Source organism: Euprymna scolopes, chromosome 4 (genome assembly GCF_053919585.1).
Source record: "Euprymna scolopes isolate OS-2025 chromosome 4, ASM5391958v1, whole genome shotgun sequence".
In the NCBI taxonomy this organism is placed as follows: Eukaryota; Metazoa; Mollusca; class Cephalopoda; order Sepiida; family Sepiolidae; genus Euprymna; species Euprymna scolopes.
The window spans coordinates 12,661,661-12,684,160 of record NC_136485.1 but is presented as its reverse complement, the minus strand read 5'-3'; the positions used below and the strand labels follow the sequence as shown (position 1 = coordinate 12,684,160).

General features: G+C 36.8%; 1 protein-coding gene and 1 non-coding gene across 2 annotated transcripts in view; both read left to right on the top strand.

Annotated features, from left to right (window-relative positions):
- LOC145266278 (uncharacterized) overlaps positions 1–22,500 on the top strand; it is a 949,382-nt gene that overhangs the window by 143,399 nt on the left and 783,483 nt on the right. The gene's annotated exons all lie outside the window — the stretch shown is intronic.
- Positions 9,865–10,066, top strand: LOC145273931 (U2 spliceosomal RNA). The gene has a single exon (XR_013866564.1). It is a non-coding gene; the product is annotated as a U2 spliceosomal RNA (small nuclear RNA).

Sequence of the window (22,500 nt, the reverse complement as noted above, 5' to 3'; positions counted from 1 at the left end):
TAATAGTTTAAATAAATCGCTATCTAAAAATTATCTGAAAAAATCATTCACTGAATTAGCGTTAAAAAAGCATAATATGGCTATAAAAAAGTTCAGAAAGCACGTAAGCCAGAAATTGATTGATATTATACTGATACTAAAAGAAAAACAAAGCTGTGCCAATAATTTTGAACAAGGGTTTTTTGCAATTATGTTTGTTGTTCCTTTGTTATTTATTTTTCTAAAATCCGATTGCTGCATCGGAAAGGCCAGTTAAAAATACATAATATACTTTGTTATTTTCTTTAATTTAATCCCTTTTTTTAGAATTTATTAGACAAAATTTAACTTTTATTTTACCGTGCCAATAAATATGATCATCACTGTATATGTCTCTGTGTCTGTCTGTTTTTATGATATTATACTATTTACAAAAATTAATAACATCTCTGCATATATATATATATATATATATATATATATATATATATATATATATATGGGGTACTAGTGCACTATAAGCCATTCTATACATGGAGAAGGGAGGGTGTTTTCTACCTATTCTATACTTAAACTTTAAAATTGAATAAAAACATATCATAAAACTTTAATTAAACTTGGAAATACGATTTAAAAATAGTGCCCCATATATATATATATATATATATATATATATATATATATATATATATATATATATATTATACTATTTAAAATATTATCCTGGTTTATATCCCTGAAAATTTTGCTCATAAAATTAATCTACTTTAGCATATATTCTCACCCAAAAATTTCACACCGTATACACTATGTAGGATGGTTGAGTTGTTCAGCGTGAAATGTGAACAAAGTGAATCATGGAGTTTATTGTTTCGTCAGTTTTAAATAATCCGTGTAACATTTCAGATAATTCCTTCCAAAACTTCTAATAATTTTAACCAAGACTCGTTTTTTTATTTAGATATATCTGGACACTAAAAGTTGATCAATGTGATAAAAGAGTTTCGTACTGTATATTTCCTGCACGAATTACAATTCGCGATGGAGCGCCCGGCATTTCCCGGTCAGAAATACGCTTAAATATGATGTTCTAATGCGTCCAATTTCGTATATATTAGTACAGAGTCGTGGTTTTAAAAGTAACAAAACTATTCTGGTTGCATTAGCTAGAATCGAAGCTGAAAGCAAAACTGTAAAATGCAGATCTGATAGGCTTACCGCGGTATTAACGTGGCACGCATATAAACTGGGTGATTATTCAACATTTACTACGCTAAAATTACAATATGTATAACGTTTTTTTTTTTCAATTTTGACACAATTATTTCCGAAAAAAAAACTGTTGTAACCCGCTAAGCACCCAACAAATAAATGCCCCGTAAAAAAACTTTTAAAGCACCTATCGCAATCTGCGACTTTTAGTTTCAAAAGAGACAGAGTTTGAATAGTTTCCGTACATTTATATCGGATCTTCCTCTGCGTTCCATGTTTAAAAAGGATGTGTCGTCTATAGTATCAGACCTGACAGAATGGTAAATTGTAGGTATAGACAATTTCATACCCTCGAAAAAGTTCCAGCAAAAACCTAACAGCCAGCCATGGTTTTCTCCAGAATGTGCTGCTGCTATTGCGCACAGAAATCACTTTTTCCACTGCTTCAAACGTAATAGATGTATGGAAACTAAAGCCGCTTTCAGAACTGCCAGCAACTATTATAAGAAAGTAATAAAGAACGCCAGAGAGTTTTATGCTAAGTCCCTCAAGTCCAAAGTAGCTGAGCAGCGGTTTGGTTCCCACCAGTTTTGACAAATAGCAAACAGAATCCTGAACAGAAGCGTGTGCTCTATCCCAACTATCTGCAATGGACCTGAGTTAATCTCGTCAGCATCAGACAAAGCCAAACTCTTTTCCAAGAACTTTGCAGCTAATTCTACCCTTTGCGACCAAGGCCGCCAACCCCCAATATTTCCTCCTGTATCAGAAAACACACTATGTGATATACAAATACTTGTATGTGATGTTGCCAAGCTAATCAAAAACCTGGATTCCAGAAAAGCAATCGGCCCTGACGGTATTCCAGTTATAGTACTCAAAAAACATCAACCAGAACTAGCACCCACACTTACAAAACTCTTTAAACGTTGTCTTAAGAAGAATTACTTCCCATCACCCTGGAAAATCTCATCAGCATGCCCTGTATTTAAGAATTTAGGTGATCGCTCATCCCCCTCTCAGTACAGGTCAATAAGTCTCCTGTGCGGCATGAGTAAGTTGCTAGAATCTGTGTTAAATAGAGAAGTAATCAACCATCTCAGCAAAAATAACCTTCTTAGTGACACACAATATGGTTTCCGTTCTGCTAGATCTACAGCAGATGTGCTTACAGTTATATCTCATAGGATTAGCGAATCTTTCGACAGAGGCAACCTTGCTAGGGCAATTGCTCTTGACATATCAAAGGCCTTTGATAGGGTATGGCATAAAGGTTTACTTCACAACATCTCCAGCTATGGTATAGCTGGAAATGTCTTCTCAATTATTAAATCATTTCTCTCTGATAGGTTCATAAGAGTAGTAGTTGATGGCAAAAATCAGAAGGCCACAGCATATATGCTGGAATCCCTCAGGGGTCCATCCTGGGCCCAACTCATTTCCTGATCTACATTAATGATCTTCCAAATCACATCGTTACATCGTTCATAGACATTTCTGCTGACGATACTACCATCTATGGTAGCACATCTAAGACAGTAAACGACCGAGTTCTCTCCGATTCTCTCTCCTCTGATCTTGATCACGTTGTACAATGGGGAAAGGCGTGGATTGTTACTTTTAATACATCTAAAACCAAGCTTCTATCTTTACATAATCAACGTTCTGATCCCCATCTGGCACCAATTAAAATGAATGGCTCTCGTCTTGGTGAGGCCTCAAGTTATGACAGGCTTCTGGGCTTGACCTTTACTCCTGATCTTAAATGGAATATGTACATCAAATTTGTTGCTAAGGCGGCTGGAAAAATGGTGGGATCCTTCTATCGATCCAGTAGCTATCTCACTGCAGATGCAATTCTCTCTATATATAAGAGCCAGATACGTCCAAGGATGGAATACTGTTGGCACATACGGGCAGGAGCTGCTAGAAAAAAAACTTGTCCTGCCCTGATAGGGTTCAAAATTGACTTTGTGTCCTGGTGGGAGATGTCCTTTTCTCTTCGCTGCAACCTCTATCTCACAGAAGAGATGTTGCGAGTTTGTCTCTGCTTTATCGTTATTTTCATGGAAAGTGTTCGACTGAGCTTCAATCTATGGTCCCCCCTCACCAAACTTTCACAAGAAACACTAGACTAGCTGAAAACATTATCAATAATTTTCCACACTCTTTATCTGTGCCTAAACCTAAACATAGATTGTATGATCGAAGCTTCTTTCTTAGAACTCCACGCCTGTGGAATTGTCTTCCATTTTCATGCTTTCCAGCTGTCTATAATATGGTTATCTTCAAGTGCAACATGAACACGTTTCTGATGAGCCGTTCCACTTAAGTTAACACATTTACCGAACTTCCATTACTATGGATTACTATATTGTCCTTTTGACTAGTCTACACTCTTTCACCCTTATCCTTGAGTGGCCTCTCGGCCTTGATAAGTGGTGACGCTTATGTAAAAAATATATATATAGAGAGAGAGAAGACAGACAAACGGCCATATAGTAGTTTTTATAATAGATTACTCACATAGAATGTGCTTCGATGGACATACTAAATTAACGTACTCCCAATCTTGATGCAAAATTCCCCCGCTTCAATATATGTGAATCTAGAATCTGATGTATATTTTACTATAACCGTTTCTGTTTATTTGGATCACTTGCCGTGGCAGTTCATCAATTTTTGACCTTACTGTTATACACGGGTCTGCGAATATAAGTCGTGTATTTATATACGAGTGTCTTTACATGTATAATATCATGTTATATACACACTATATAAAGCGTGTATAATTAACGTGTTTGTGATCGTACAGGGTGCATGTAGGCCTGTATTATCGTTCGTACATTTTCTAGAGTGTTGGGTGAATACATGTCAATATGTGTGAATGTCCAAGTAGTGTACGTACGCGTTACATGTATTTTGAATTATATATATATTATCGTTTTGCGTGCACAGTAAACGTTTCAACAAAAGCTTATAACAAACTAGAAAGAGTTCATTACGAGACGAATGCCACTTTTGTCTCCTTTGCCCTAAATATAGGAAAGCCCTGCCTGTGAGTTGTTGCTAATATTGATATATTGCTTTGGACATGCTCTTGAAAATGTAAGTAATTTCTTCCTACAAAAACTCTGACAACCAAATTATTTTTACACTTTTCCCTTGGGTTATACTCCGTCGTGTTTTTAATGATTGCGTACTTTCTTCCTAACAATGCTATTCGGACTAGAATCTTCACTTTCCAACTCGAACGGCCTTCAAAGTTATCCTTCCTAAATAAAGTAATTTACTCTCTAAACTCTTCTTTATATCTATACGTTATTATGGCAAAAAAAAAAACAGTCACCTAATTTTTTACCGTATATTGTACATACTTATTCTGAAGACAGAAAATTCCTAAGTTTATTTCCAACACTACATAGTAATCATCTTCTCACTTACCTGCCTGTGACGAATCGTCTATAATTCAAACCTAACTTGTCGTCATATTTTCAAAAAGACATGGAATTTTACTAAACTGTTCGTATATTTTTTAAGCTCCCATCATTATTATTTTTCTACGGTCAGCCATCAGCATCTGACCGCCTTATATGATTAAGACCAGATCTCGTTTCTGGTCGCATGGCATTTTCTCTTGGTTGTAGGTTATACTCTCTACGGCAGTTATCAGCTGTTTCGTCCCATTCACCCTTTTATTATAATAAACAGAAGCCCCGTTTTGCTCTGTACAAACCCGATGGCTCCTCGTCGAATTGTTCATCTGCCCCTTTTTCTTTTATGGTATAACGAACACAGGGCGCCCATTGTGTCGTAGCTATTTGTCTCCCCATCACTAACAGTTTCTTTATACATCCTCTCTGATCTTTAGGATTAAATAGAACATCCTTACTTACAATATCTCCAGTGGTTTGCCTCTCCCATACTCACACAAGATATTTTCTATTGTCGTAATTCCCTTGGCTTACAATCTCTGCAATATCATGTACTCCGGCACAGATCACAGAAAAACATGAAAAACTTCCCTAATTATAAGCCTCATTTCTCAGATCCATTACACTGGACAAGAAAAACTTTTTCTAAACCATTTACTATCGTTTCAAAGCGGTGTGTGCAATGTCCACACGACTTAGGTATGTCATAGAATAAAATAAATAGGATCATACAATACGCATACTCCACAGAAAAACTTATCATGGTAGCTTGTTGTACTACAGTTTCCATTTGAGCCCATATTTTCTTATTGATTTATTACGTATTAGAGGCCTTTGTTATTTTCTTCTCTTTTTAGCGTAGAATGCTCCGCAGCATAATTGCTAATTTTATCATTACCCTCGTCCCGATTTTACGCTATTGAGTGGTTATTCCTATGTCTTCCCCATAGTTGGTTATCGCAATAAGCTCTAGGCATAGAACTGCCGAAAGAAGTAGTAATTTTCAAGAGTAAGGCACCCTATAGTTTGCTGATAGTTAAACCCTTAACTTAGATCGGTAACATTCCATTGAAAATGAGAAAATACACTTTATACGGACTCATTTAATTTGAACCTAGCGAACAACTCTGAAAACAACAAAATAATTTACTGCCACGAAACACGCTATTTTTTTACTACTCTTAATTTGATATCTGCAGATGACTATCAGTTTAATTCTCAACTAATATCCCTAATCTGTTTTGTCTCTTAACTTGAATATTTTTTGTTTACGGTGAACACCAACGAACACCAACACATCATAAATACATGTATAAAAATATGTTACTCGGGCTAGGAGTGGAATTTTGTTACAGCTTTTGTTTTCTTGTCTTTTCATTAACTTTATTAAATGATATCTGTTATGCATGTAAAATGTTATTTGATATCTATTCATAAAATTACATTTCATGCATAACAGCCATCGTTTAATAAAGTTGATGAAAAGTCAAAAAACAAAAGTTGTAACAAAATTCACCGCCTAGCCCGAGTAACATATTTTTTTTATTAGCGAGGCATGTCTTATTTTTACAAAGAAAGCAGAAATTTAAATGAACCCAAAACCAGAAAAAAAACATTTTAGAGCATTTTTTTATATAAACAGAAGTACAATTTCTTTTAACTTTTTAACGCCTCTAAAATCCCAATCGCGTGTCAGCTTTTTTATGACTAATTCATGTGATTGACGGTTAAAGACAAACCATCTCAGTACAATTCTAATAAAACTATAAAATTCTTATTTCAAGGAAACATAAATTTTTAGTAAAACAAATTACAAATCAATTATTATTTAATAAAATTCTTATTTTTATTTTCATTTATACAGACATTGATTTAATGATTTAACGAGCAAATGGTTGCAGACGACTTTCTCCTAAATTAATTAAACCCATTTTTCTTTGTGTTGATAATTCGTTTTTTTTATTTTGTTTATTTTCTTTTAGTTTGTCTGTGTGAGTGTGTGCAATTCTTGAATGCTTTCCTAATCTGTTCATTTTTTAATCGCCGTGAACAGTTTTACAGGTTTTTTTGTTATGCGTTGTTTATTTCCTATTTACATTGTTTCTTGTATCTGTTCTTCCGGTTTTTCGTCTTTTATTCATGGCGCATCTGCGAGTGTTTGTTTGTTTCTTTCTTTATAAACTACAGTGACAATGATTTCCGGACACTGGTCTACATTGTGTGTGAAAACCAGCTTCCTCGAAAAAGGGTAAACTTTGGCAGTGTCTCAATAAACAGCAATTGTCTCGATATGAAGGGTTTCCCTCACATTGACCGAGGCCCGAATGACTTCAAAAAGTAATTGTCTGGTATCAAGGGTTTCCCCCACATCGACCAAACCTGATTACTTAAGTGCCAAGGGAAGCATCAGAACAGATACTACACTGTGACCCCGACCTGGAAGGCCAGGCGGTGGCGGGATATTCATTTGCCTCCCCACGAAAGCAAATTAGACAATAATGAGAAAATAGGTAATTTGTTCCTAAATAAGCAGGTACGTGTTGGCAACACATTACTCTCCCGTTTCCAACAAGTTTAATTTTACATGTGTCGTTTCATTATTAGCGTAGCTTGAATTCATACGTATAGAGAAAGTTCGTATCAGATCAAGAATTGAAAACATTCCGGAATGGACATATAAGTATATAGTATGATTTCGGAGTTTGAGAAATGATGACTGACTATTTAATTATTTGGAATGATTTAATTTAATAATTTAGTTCTTTAAAATAGCTGACCAGTGTCCTAACATATGTTAATTACAACATTTCAGCTTTCTTAGCGACCCTCTTAAGGTCTTAGGCTACACCAGCAGAAAATCGATTAATATAAAACAAAAATATGAACTATACTTTGAATATTAAAAAATAGGAAACCTTAGATGCGTCGATTCCAGGAACACATCTTCTTTCTTAGAAGTGCACGCCTGTGGAACCGTCTTCCGTTTTCCAGGTTTCCAGCTGACTACAATCTGATTGTCTTCAAGTCCAACGTAAACAAGTTCTTGATGAGCCGTTCCACTTAAGTTAACTAATTTACCGAATTCCCATTACTAACGATTACTATATTGTCCAATTGACTACTGTACACTCTTAACCCTTATCGTCGAGGGGTTTCTTGGCCTTGATATGTGGTGATTCTTATGTAAGACAACTTAGCAAATTTAAAAAAAACTTAGCAAATTTAAATTTTCATAATTTTTTATAGTTTAACGATTACTAAAGGTTTTATATTTAGATGAGTAAGATACGTTGGTTTGCTTTGGTCGTTTTTATTTTGTTACATTCTTCCAGAATACATCATGTATTTCAAACATTTTCTGATATGCGATAACTTGAGCACAAAATGTTGATACATTGAAACTGCAATTAAATCACATATGAATCATACATTTCATACCAGTGTTAAGTAACAAATGTATGTTCGAGAAGATACGCAATACGATAGACAGCTATGATTGTATGCGTACCACCGTTCATGTAATTGTCATCAGATCTATGCAATTGAAGCTGGTGAAAGGCAATGAGTTGAATATTATTACAAGTGTGTGGTGAAGAAGAATAAGTCGTCTAAAAATATGTCGGCGGTTTTATTGATATAAAATGGTTTTAATAAACCAGAACATGAAACCGCATAGATCTTTATATCTGACACTCATTTTAATCGCGTGAAAGCGACTCTAAAAGTCACTCCGCCGGTCGGTCGGTCTGTCCGTAACACTTTTGTGCTTGGCCTTTTTGGTTAAGATAAAAGGGGTGTTATTAATAGATGCTGTTCTTAGCTTTTTAAGCTTTTCTTAACCTTTTGGCCAAGATCAAAGTGTAATATCTGTCCGACAGATACTGCAAGCAAAGACCATATGTGGGGTTGCCCCCACATATCAGACCTTGGTCAATGTAGGAGAAACCCTTCATACCAATTGGCACAATCCAGCTCTCATTTCCCACCCATCGGGAGCTGGTCTCCTCTTACTTCCCCCTTCCCTCTCTCTCCACATGAAAAAATCGGCCTTGTGCCTAATTAGCTCAGTGGGGAAGCAAATAAATACCATCCCTTCATACCAATTGTCACTATCTAGCCCCCCTACTCCCCGGGGAGTTGGTCCTCACTTCCCCTTCACGCCTCACATTAAAAATCGGCCTTGTGCATAATTTTCTCGGTGGGGGAGCAAATAAATACCCTTTTCTTGACCTTTTGCCCAAGATCAATTATAGTATCTGTTCTGGCAGATACAGCCAGCAAATACCATAAGTGGGGGCAGTCCCACATATAAGACCTTGGTCAATGTAGGGGCAACCCTTCATACCAATTGTCATTACCCAGTTGGGGAGCAAATAAATACCAAACCTTCATACGAGTTGTAACTATCTAGCTCCCCTATTCCGCGGGGAGTTAGTCCCCATTTGCCCTTCACTCCTCACATTAAAATCAGCTTTGTGCCTACTTTGCTAGGCGGGGGAGCAAATAAATACCCTTTTCTTGGCTGTTTGGCCAATATCAAAGTGTAGTATCTATTCCTACAGACACTGCCAGCAAAGACCATAATATGGGGACAATCTTACATATAAGACATTGGTCAATGTAGGGGCAACCCCTCATACAAATTGTCACTATCCAGCTCCCGTACTCCCCGGGAGTTGGTCCCTATTTCCTCTTCACTCCTCACATTGAAATCAGCTTTGTGCCTAATTTGCTCGGTCGGGGAGGAAATAAATACCCTTTTGTTGACCTTTTGGCCAAGCTCAAAGTGTAATAATTTTTCCGGCAGATATTGCAAGCAAACACTATATGTGAGGGCAAGTTAACATATAAGACCTTGGTCAATGTAGGGGCAACCCTTCATACCAATTGTCACTATCCAGCTCCCTAACTCCCCGGGGATTTGGTCCCCATTCCCCCTTCACTCCTCACATTAAAAATCGGCTTTGTACCTAATTTGCACGGTGGGGGAGCAAATAAATCTCAACCCTGCATACCATTGTCACTATCCAGCTCCCCTTCTCCCCGTGCCAATAAAGACAATAATATGGGGGCAACCTCACATATAAGACCTTGGACAATGTAGGGGCAACCCTTCATAACAAATTATCACTATCCAGCTCCCCTACTCCCCGGGGAGTTGGTCCCCATTTCCCCTTCACCCCTCACATTTAAAATCGGACTTGTGCCTAATTTGCTCGGTGAGGAAGCAAATAAATACAGCTTTTCTTGGCCCTTTGGCCAAGATCAAAGTGTAGTATCTGTTCTTACTACATGCTATACTTATTGTGATATAAAGTGGGGGATCACTTGTATGTATTAAGTTAATGTAAAATGATCACCCACTTTATAACTAGTCAGTCTCAACGCCATTCAATTAATTCTCCAGATTATTCAAGTTGTTCTAGAAGGATTCCATTTATTTTTAAGCATTTAAATCCTTCTTAAGTTCATCTAATTCATCCTTAAGTTCATTAAAGTTATTCTAAGTCATTTACTTTTTATTTATTTAAGTCATTTCAACCCATTTTTCGCTCATTTTAGTTTATCTTTAAGAAGTTCATGCTAGTCCTACATTTACGCATTTATTCATTACACGAGAGTACGCGACTAATGGCTATTGGCTTTGTTATAGATACACGTTATTTTCTTATCTACTTTGTGACATTTGTAGAAATAAAACACATTCCTATTGTCTTAATAAATAACTATGTAATACTGTTTTTATGTTTAATAACAATCATGTGAAATAAATTTATGATGTCTGTAATCAATGTTAGTAAAAATCATTAACTTTGCTTTTGGAGGCCATGTAATAATACATATTTATCACATATGTTTATATGATCAAGACACAAATGTTTATTAGCTGGCGTCTTAATAACTATCTTATATTCTACGAATACTACTATAATTCGCATGATTTGTAAGCCAAATACGCATTTTATAATCGATATTAAAACAGACTATGGTTCATTAAAAAAAGTTTGTGTATTGAGTAAAAAAACAATACTACTATAATTCGCATGATTTGTAAGCCAAATACGCATTTTATAATCGATATTAAAACAGACTATGGTTCATTAAAAAAAGTTTGTGTATTGAGTAAAAAAACAATATCGTTTTCTCACATATGCTACTTTTATATATGATTTCTATATTTATTCATTGATATATATATATATATATATATATATATATATATATATAACGATATTATATATCATTTTAAAGCGGCGTTTCAGCTCCATACAATCGTCTTATTAGTAACCGTTCTCTATCTCTTAATTCACCTTTTACAGGCTTTTCGACAGCATGGGTAAAATTCGAATCCGGACAATTTTCCTGTTCCACTTCAAACTAGGCCGATAATCTACCGAGTCAGCTCGTAATATGTATGATGTATTGGCCCAAAACAACTATCAAACATGTAGCACAACGGCAGTTCAAGAAATTACGCAATAGTCACAAGAACCTCGTATATCAAGATGGTCGCGGCTGACTGACTACTGTTGATAACGAACATTTGAAATCTATCATTGAAGCTGATCCTTGCAAAACCACACAAGATTTTACTGTTGAAATAGACGTTGCTCACTCAACAGTCGTTCACCATTTAAAACAAATAGGGAAGTCTAAAACTTGGATGCCGCATGAATTGAAGGCAAATTAAAAAATAGATGTCGTTTTGAGATGTCTTCTACACTCCTGCTCAAAAGAAAAACAAAAAGGAACTATTTCTTGGGCGGATTTTTACGTGTGATGAGCAGTTGGTCCTCTGCGACAACCAGCAACGTTCGGCACAGTGGTTGGATGCCACTGAACCTCTACAACACTTCTCAATGACGAAATTGCACCAAAAATGGTATGGTGACTTTTTGACGGGCTTCGGCCGGTCGCATCCACCCCATCGTCTTGAATCCGGGCAGAGAAGTACCACCGGCAAATTAAGGTAATGCAGCAGAAGCTCCAACGTATGCGCCCGAGATTGGTCAATATAAAGGGACCAATTCTCCCACATGACAACGCTCGCCCGCATGTTGCTCAACTGGCCTTGCATAAGTGGAACGAATTGGCCTACGAGACTCTACCTCATCCGCCATATTTACTAGAACTCGCTGCCATCGATTATCTCTTTTGAACGCATCTCGACAATTTCGTGCACGAAAAATGCTTCAAAAGCCGAGATGATGCCGAATCGATCTTCAATGACTGAATCCTTTTCAAAAGTGTTCTATGCTAATAGGATAAATAAAATTATTTCTTGTTGGTGAAAATGTGTCTATTCTAATGATTCCTATTTTGATTAATAAAGCTTATTATGAAACCCTTATTTAACCCTTATCCTTGAGTGACCTCTCGACCTTGATATGTAGTGACGCCTATGTAAAAAAGAGATAATCAGCTTCTAAAGTTGAACGTCAACAAAACGCCATTATCTTTGCACCCACCTTATACTATGTGTGTATTCTGTAAGAATAGACACGTTTACAAATGAGAGAAAGGGGATTTAAGCTTACTTGTAGTCAATTCACAAATAATAACTGTTGATACTCGTATATTACATGCGCCGCATTAAAAACTGAGTTTCTTTTGCAATTAACAGGCAAGCACAATCCATAAAGACGAGATTATTAGCGAAACGTTCATAAATTTGTAATATTGATGAATTAGATTATTTTTAATTCAAATTAGCGCTTTGATTTTATAGTAATTTATTCTTATCCTTGTTATATTGAATTGCCATTAATTTTTATTTTGGATTTTACGCTGCGGAAATACAATTTGAATACATCGTCGGTCCTCGGACGTTGACAGATTTGGAAATGTAAAGTCTTTAATTATTTCATATCGGTAATTATTTAATTGCTGCATTGATTTTGGTTTCATAATCTGATAAAGTTGCAATAATCTTATAATTAATACTAATAAAAAATTCAAATGAATTGCAGCAGGGTAGAATAAATATAAAGGAGTGGGGTATTAATGTGTGCGCCTCCCTCTAACGAACAATATTATCTAGCTCATATTATTGTGTTGCGGTGTACATAACAGAGGCAACATATAACACACGTAGGTGTTGAATAGTGAGGTGTACATCTCGACGACATAGCAGGGAGGATGAGACATTTATACAATTGTGTACATGACGGCGACAATGATAACAATTACTTATCAGGAGTTCATATTTATAGAGAAGTGAATGAGAAGAGATGTGAAATTGACATTTCTTTTTAACATGCAGAAGGGAACCCATTATTGATACAGCGGACATACTGCAAACAGTTATGATGGGTGTTTCATATTAGGTTCGTTTACAAAGACGATAAACAAAAGCACATTACCTTTAAGTGGAAATGATGACGAACACAAAGGCTTACTTATTTCATAATTATATTTATTATTCCAGCTGAATAAGATAATCAGGGATTAGATTGCCTTGCAGAAATATATTGTCTTGGCTGCCTTTCTGGTTCGCTTCCAAAAGAGGTACGGCTACTTCTTCCGACATTAACTGTCAACACAACTCCCTCTGACTGCTCCGACCGACTGAGTCAAACTTAACTGAATATATTGTATCTATTTTTCATTGTGACGTCAGGAACTTGCGCAACCATGTGATTGTCTCCTCACGTTGATTTACATACATATGTCTTTAACATGTTTCTTGACAACACAAAGAACATTCCTAACTTTATTTCGATTGTCCTTACTCTGCTCTCTAGTTGTATCGTTATTTCTAACATAATGGGCAATGCTCCCCATTCCTCTCATCGTATCTAAATTGAAGTACGCATTTTTGAACTCATAAATACTGGGTTCGATTCTAGCTTTTTCCTTTAATAAATATTATTTTCAGTCCTATTTACTTTGTTACTCTAATGACCGGAACCTTCCCCCTTCTATATACAACAATACAGTTCATTATTTTATGACTCGGTGTAATAAGAAAAGGATAGAATACAAAAGAATAGAATAGAATGGAATAGAAAAAAAGAAAAGAAAGAAAAACCAAATGCATTTTCCGTATATTGCAAAAACCGTTGTCTAAAACGATATAAATTTTGGATATTCTATTTATAATACGCATACCTCTCATATTTTTGTTCTTTTTCATACTGAAATTCAGTTTAACTTTTAATCTTGAATCGCTCCTATGTGCACTGTCCATTGATTATTATCGTGACTCTAGAAAAGTGTGAAATATAAAGACGCCAACAACAAGTTCAGGTAAAAATAACACATAGTAAAAAAATGAATAGCAAGAAAGATTGTTAAATAAGACAGTCTGTAGTGTCGCGTCTTTTCCTATGATACCTCATGATATTTTTAACGTTCTGAGTTTTAATAATAAGTAAACGTGTCGTCTATCAATGAATGAGTATGTCTACATTACAAATGTAGAGAAATATACTCCAATGATTTTTACATGACAGAGAACAGGAAAAAGAATATGAAACATTAAAATAAGAAAAAAAAACAACGGTTACGTGGCTACGACTATTTCGTTCATCATATTATGAAAACTAGTCGATAATAAAAAATATGATACTTATCTCTTAGTATATTTATATTTATAGTATATATTATTAGATAAAGTAAAGCTCTAACATCTATTTAACACATCTCTTCTATAAATAGTTACTAAATTTAAATAGATTGTAAAAAAACAAACAAATTTATTTCCAAAATAAAAATGTTTCGTACGACGTTATTATTGTAAACACGGATTTCTTAGTTCTATATGTATATTTTATATGTTGTTATAATAGTAAATCTGCATACGTTATTATTATTATTATTATTATTATTATTATTATTATTATTATTAGTTCACAAAGAATATTTCACAGAAGGCATCAAAGAGCTCTCCCCAGATTTCCAGTACGTTATCGCAACAGCTGCTTGCCATTAATTGCTCGCCTGCAGCGACCATAGGTGTCCACTGGAATTTGAGTAGCAATAAGATTAAAAAGGTCCAAGTTCTCTTCGCACTTTTCTATCAGAGGTCTGGTTACCGCTCAATTTTCGGTCTTTCCATCCTCCTTGACCCTTCACAACTATTTGTAATCTCTCTTTGGGGGGGGCGGTGGTGGGACAATCGGAGAAGATGTGCGAGGTGATAGGGAATTTGTAGATATGCAACTGCAATGTTCGTTGTTCCATGTAACTGTTCTTTATGTTTTGTCTTTGTCACAATTTGTTTGCCCCGCGCCCGTGGCTCATGTGCATTAATCTCCGCATTCAATGTTTTTTTTTATATTTCATCTGTTTTTATTTTCGTTATTCGTTGTATCTTTCTATCCATTCCTCTGATTCCAATTTCTCCCACTCTTTTTTCCAAGTTTTTTTGGAATTGTCTTAGTGCGCCTACTATTATAGGTATTATTTGGATTTTCTTTATCATCCCAATCACTTTCGGCTCTCTGACTAGCTATATCTATTTACTCTGTTCATCCTTTTCTTTGATATTCACCCTGTGGTCATCTGAGACAGCAAACTCTTCTATTTGACAGATGGAGGATAGCAGTAATGAAGATGGAGAACAGGGTTGGGGCAATGACACATCACTGTTTCACTCCTGTGTCAACCCTGAAGGGCTCTGTTTCATCTCCACTACTAATGAGGACTGTAGCTGACATATTGTACTGTAGCAGTCTCAGTACCCGAATGTACCTCTCTGGGCATCCAAACCTTGAAAGAACCAGCCAAAGGGCTTGACGGTTCACAGAGTCAAAGGCTTTAGTAAGGTCTATAAAAGTCATGTATAATGGTAAATTTTGCTCCCTGCACTTTTCTTGTAGTTGAAGAGCAGTGAAGATCATGTCCATCGTGCCTCTATTTGGTCGAAAGCCACTTTGGCACTCGGGAAGGATGGTTTCTGCAAGGGGTGTAAGCCTGTTGGCAAAAACCCGAGCTAGGGCTTTCCCTGTGGTAGAGAGGAGACAAATGCCCCGGTAGTTCCCACAGTTTGCCTTGTCTCCCTTCTTAAATATGGAGACAACTAGGGAATCTCTAAGTTGTGCAGGGATGTCTCTTGTTCCCATATTTTGAGCAGTAAGGCATGGATGTGTCTGAGAAGATCAGACCCGCCTTTCTTCAGGATTTCTGCTGGGATGCCGTCAGAACCAGCCGCCTTATTGTTTTTCATCTTCCTAATTGCACCCCGCACCTCTTCCAGACTGGGTGGTTCTCCCATGCTCTCAATTATGGGCTGTTGGGGTAGTTTTTCAAGGGCCTCCATCTCTGGAGTGGTGTCCCTGTTCAGAAGATCCTCGTAATGCTCTTTCCATCTATTTGTTATTTCTCCCTTTCCTTTCAGCAGCGTGAGCCCATCCTTTGACCGAAGGGGGTCAGAAAACGGTAGCTGGGGCCGTATACTACTTTTGTGGCTTCAAAGAATCGTCTGGTGTCCCCAGAGTCAGCAAACTGCTGGATCTCCTGAGCCTTCTTCATCCACCAGAGGCTCTTCAGCTTCCTGACTGTCGATTGGACAGCCGCTTTAGCCTTGGCATTTGCAGCTCTTTTAACCTTGCAATTGTTGTTATTCTGCCAGGTGATAAAAGTTTGCGTCTTGGTGTCTATAAGCTGTTGGATTTCGGTATCGTTTTCATCGTACCAATCCTGATGTTTCCGCTTTTTCTGCCCTAGGATGCTTATACTGGAGTCCATGATGGCAGAGTACAGCTTGTCCCAGTGCTCTTCAGCATCATGCGGATACTGCTTGGCAGGTCCGCGCTAACAGCCGCCTGGAGGTGTTGTTGGTAGGTGATATCGCCCAGCTGCTCGATGTTGAGCTTTGGTCGGCTCTGTCTTTTTTGCATCCTTTGCTTCCGCATTAAATGGATAGACACAATGGAGCGAATAAGACGGTGGTCGGTCCAACAATTGTCTGTACTGGTAATTGCCCTGGTGTTCAGCACATCACAGCGGTCTTTGGCACGGACAATGAGGTGCCTGATTTTACTTCGAGGGTGCATCCATGATGTTTTGAATGCGATTTTTTTTTGTCGGAAAAGTGTGTTCGTGATGATCAGGTTATGTTCTGAGCACTTTGTCTGTAGGAGTGTACCATTTGAGTTAATGTTCCCAACTCCTCTTCCAAGCGTTCCTCTCCAGTGCTGATGGTCTCGTCCCACTCTGGCATTGAAGTCCCCAAGTAGGATCCATCTTCATTACTGCTATCCTCCATCTCACGGACAAACATCTTCCCCGTGGAGTTCGGATCATGTACAGAACTGACGGGCGACTTTTTAACATCAACAGATTTAGGGCCAAAGGTCGAACGAACACCATATCCATTATGGAGCTACAGTATGCAGACGATAACTCCCTTGTTGCCCTCTCAGAAGAGGACCTACAGTGTACACTGGTTGCCTTCACGAGGGCGTACAAACACCTAACAATTAATATAAAAAACCCCAAATCCTCCATCAATCACCACCAAACAGTACTCCAGTCTCACCCCCAAACATCTCCATCGACAACGCTAGACTGGAAAATGTGGACCACTTCCCATACCTAGGCAGCATCCTATCCTCAAAAGCCAACATAGATGATGAAATACAACCCCGTCTCAGCTGTGCCAGTGGGGCTTTCTCAAGGCTAAGGAAGAGAGTATTTGAGAACCGTGACCTTCTGGCAAAGACCAAAATCATGGTATACAAAGCTGTCTTGCTGCCCACTCTTCTCTATGGATCGGAGTGGACCACATACAGGAGGCAGGTAAAAACCCTGGAGACGTACCACCAAAGATGCCTCCGAAAAATCCTCAGAATTAGTTGGAAAGACCGACGCACCAACACCAGCGTCCTGAGTGAGGCTGACATTCCCATATCACCGCTACTGTTGCTCAACGCCAGCTCAGAAGGAACTGGTCATGTTGTCCGAATGCCGGATCTCCGCCTCCCAAAACAGATTTTCTACTCTCAGCTTGTTGAGGGAAAGCGTGCCCAGGGTGGCCAAAAGATGAGGTATAAGGGCAACATCAAAGCAAATCTAAAGCGGTTTCACATGGACCTTGAGACATGGGAGGACGTGGCTGGGAGCAAGTTGGCATGGAGGAGCGCTGTCCACAAAGGTGCTGCGCTTTATAGTAGTGACCTAAATCAAGCTGCTGAGGAAAAACGCAATCACAGAAAGGACAGATTATCAACCAGACACACCCAACCGCACCCCACAACCACTACCTTTATCTGCCCAAATTGCACAAGACAAATTGGGTCTAGGATTGGGCTCTATGCTCACCTGAGGACCCACAGAAGCCACAACGGAGGAAAGTCTTACTCGGACACGAGTGACCGCCGATGATGATGACTATTTGACAGAACTTGTCTTTCTTGTTAATTATTTTATACTAAATATTTATTTCCCGCATCTTGACATGGCCGTCCCACTTAGTTTAGTCGCTAGTTTTACCGACTGGAAAAGCCTGGTATTTTATTTCGTTGCTAACTTCGTTTTGTTGCATTAATAAAGAAACACGAACAGGTTAAAACAAAGAAATTCCAAGTATTATATTTTAAATTTAATAATAAATAAACTAAAAAAATATTCTTAAATTAATAAAACCGAAAAGAAATTAAAAACATATCCTGGGTTTAAAATCCTACCTGATTTAAAATAAATTTATTATGTATTTTATTACTTCATTATTATTTTTGTATGTTACAAGGCTATAACATTGAGATTTGTTTATCTAGGCCATTTTTTTTTCTAATTTCATGTCATGATCAGTTTTTATTTGATTGTGTTGAGAATACTCTCCTTTCATCTTTCTACTGACAAGTGTTTTTATTTAAATATTTCATTTCCCATTTCACGATTTTTTCTAGTTTTATTTTATTATTTTACTTACATTTCCGTATTTCAATTTGTTGAATAACTTTAGCATAAACCAAACACATATAGAAATATTTAAACGGATACTAACTGAGAAATACGATTTAAAAATACGTCTTATTGGAAAGAGTATAATCATATATACTTTATTAATGGCAATATTATTTTTGTAGGTAAATGCATGTTCTAACATATATATATATATTACTATTTTATGCCTGCCTTAATATTATTTCTGATTTGCCGTTTGGATCAACTTTAATCGCGTGTATATTGTTTTGAGAAACAGTTATCTTCTCATTATTTCACTGAAATCAATTGCATACTTTAATTTTCTAAATAAAAATTCCTTCCTTCCAATTCGTTCCACATCTCTTAAGTTAAATATTTGTTTTACAAGATCGATATTAGAAAATATTTACAGCTCTATGACACGCGACCAATTAAATTTAGTATTTGCTAAAACAAAAGAAAACTAACACAATGTACATTTTTCGTGTCCCAAACTATTTTAAATATTTTTTTAATTTTCTTTATAATGTGAGATGCATGATCAAGTAAACAAATCCAGATTTAATATAATAACCTTGCATTTTTAAGCAAACTTATTTTATTTTTTTGCTACCTTTAATCAACATATCATATTAGGTTGGCTATTTGTATTACAATGTGTTACGAACGTGTTATAAATGTAGGGATGCAATCGGTAGACGTTTAGACTTTCGAAATACTAAGTTTTTAGCGTAACCTATTGTTTATAAGTATTATTTTATTTGTATTTTGATTGCTCTATTTGTAATTTAAGATGCAATCACGGTGTAACAAATATGTTGTTATTTGTTTCTGAAAGAGGAGTTAATGTTGTTTCTAACTTTAATCACTACATCGTCTTAGGTTTAACATTTGTTTTACAATTTTAATATTATGAAAAAAAGCCGCAAACGTTTATTTTTTAGTTTGCTGAGTAATACAGTATTTCAGCTGCCTCGTTGCAAGAAAGCCGGTCTAATTATTGCCATCTCATTGATTATGTCATTGCACATAATTCTGATAACAATATATAACTTTACAGTATAATATATATATATATATATATGTATATATATATAAATAAATAAATAAATATATATATATATATATATATATATATATCTGCTCCACAGTCAGGATGAAAAGTAAGCACCCTGTTCAAAATCAACAAATTTTTATATCAAGATAATTTATATATATATATATATATATATATATATATATATATATATATATATATATATATTATTTTAATTGGAATTCATTATTGAGATGAGTATTATTTATATGAACTCATTTATTGCGGACTATTATTTTCATCTTTATTAGTTGTTGTTTCCTCTGACCTTCGTCAGGTGGTAACCGCGACGAATAGGAATTCGAATCTCCCAACTGCATTCTCAACAATCACTGCCATCCGTAGTAGTTGTCCTCTTATCAGGTTTTTGGCCAAGTAAGCCTCTGGCCGGCTTTGGATAGGATTGAAACCGCTTTCTTCAGACAATCATCATCTGGAACCGTAGGGATTCAACTTCGCTATCAACTGCGCCAGGGGCCTCGAAGGGCGATCAAGGTTGGATTTTTTGATCTTATAAATGCACGTTTTATTTATTATCTGATTTTCTATGGTCGGGTCCGTACGAATGGTATATATATATATATATATATATATATATATATATATATATATATATATATATATATATATATATATATAATGTTATTTTAATTGAAATTCATTATTGAGATGAGTATTATTTATATTAATTTATTTATTGCGGACTGTTATTCTCATGTTTATAAGTTGTTGTTTCACGACGGTTCGGCCAACTATTTCTCTGACCTTCGTAAGGTGGTAACCGCGACGGATAGGAACTTCGAATCTCCTAACTGCATCCACCCTTGTACGCCCTTCGAGTCCGTGCCGCAGTTGATAAAGACGTTGGATCTCTACGGTTCCAGATGATGGTTGTCTGAAGATAGCGGTTTGAATCCTACCCAAAGACGGCCAGAGGCTGACTTAACCAAAAACGTGGTCAGACGACAATAAGTACGCATGGCAGTGATTGCTGAGAATGCAGTTAGAAGATTTGAAGTTCCTATCCGTCGCGGTTTCCACCTGACCAGGCCAGAAGAATAGTTGGCCGAAACGTCGTGAAACAACAACTAATAAAGATGAGAATATTAATACGCAATGAATAAATTAATATAAGATAATTTATGTCAGCAAGTTGATCGTTAAAGCGATACCGCACTTATTTCAAAAGGCTACTGATAGAAAACTGTCCTCCTTTCTATGTGGGAATGATCGTATAACATTCTGGAGGTAGTTTAAAACTGTATGATGCTGGATATATTCAAAGGTAAAACGAAGGTTAATTTGATGAAAATTATCCAACTATCCTCCATTTGCTCAATAAAATGCATCAAACCTATCAAGTGTGGATTATTGGCAAAAAATCTTCAGTAAAACACAAAAATGGCCATAAGTTTGGAACAATCTCGGCTCAGAAAAATGAAGCAAAACTGGTGGAAGGCGAAAGCTTAGGTCTTACAAGTTGCGGCGTATAAGTGTAACGTTAAATCATTCTACCAAAACATTTTCGTCGGAAAGCATTCTCTTCAGTGATAGGAAAGAATTTACTAAGCGCTGCGCTGAACACATTTCAAATAGTTTAAACAGAGAATCGACAGTGTATCGGGGAGTGATTGATGATATTCCTGAGAGGCAAACCACCGAGCCGCTTGTTGACAGTTAATCCATGTCGAAGATTAAATGGGCTGGAAACCAACTTTAAAATGGTAAGCCTCCGGGTTATGGTGGTATACTGGCTTTCGTTTAGAGTCACACTTTTTTATTTACAAAGCTATTTAGCGGAAGACACATCAGGTGAATTTTAATGTACGAATGATAAATACTGTATTTACGATGGGCATGCAATAAGTAATGTCCCTGACTCAATTCTAATCGTCTGATCGAGATGAAAAGTTGCATGTGCAATGATTTATATCTCGATAGGTTCTATGGCAAATTACAGCTCGGAACTAATTGTAGTTTCTGGTTTACAGGTGTTTAAACTGAGTCAGTTGTGAAATGGAGCCTTTGAATGTCGAGCAGTGATCCGGTTTTTGATATTTGAAAGGACACACACCACAGGAGACTTTTGATGAAATGAAAGTAACTTATGTTGATAATGCCTTATTATATGACCTTGTAAAACGCTGGCATCCTGAATTCAAACATGGCCGAAAATCTGTGGAAACAACTCTTAGACCTAGTCTACCCCCTTCTGCCATTGATGAGGAAACTGTCCGTCAAGTTGAAGCTGCCATTTGAGAAAACCGGCACATTACTATTCGCCAAATAGCCCTATAATTCCTGACCATTTGCATATGAATAAGGTGTCTGCCAGATGCATTCCCAGGTTGCTCACACCATTCCAGAAGCGAGAACGCGTCGAAGATGAATTTGAAGATGTACCAAGTAGATGAGTCAAAGAGTTTCAGAAGACTGATTACACAGGATGAAACCTGGGTCCATCATTATGATCCAGAGATCAAAGCCCAGTCAATGCAGTGGAAGCACTTGGACCCACCACTTCCAAAGAAGGCAAGGGTGCAACCCTCCGCTGGCAAGGTCATGCTCACAGTCTTCTGGGATCAGGACGGAGTAGTGATGACAGATTTCCTGGCAAAGGGTATCACAATTACAGAAGCCTATTATGTTTCACATTTGAGGAAATTAAGGGAAGCTATCAAAATCAAGAGACGGGGCAAGATCAGCAAAGATACCCTCCTCCTGCAGGACAACGCTCCGGTGCACAACTCGCATGTCGCCAGATAAGAAGCACGATGTGTGGTTATTAAATCCCACACATCCTCCCTACTCTCTTGAACTTGCACTTTCTGACTTCCACCTCTTCCCAGCCATGAAGTTGTTTTGGAAAGGAAAGCGTTTCCCAGATGACCCAGCCTTAATTTCTGA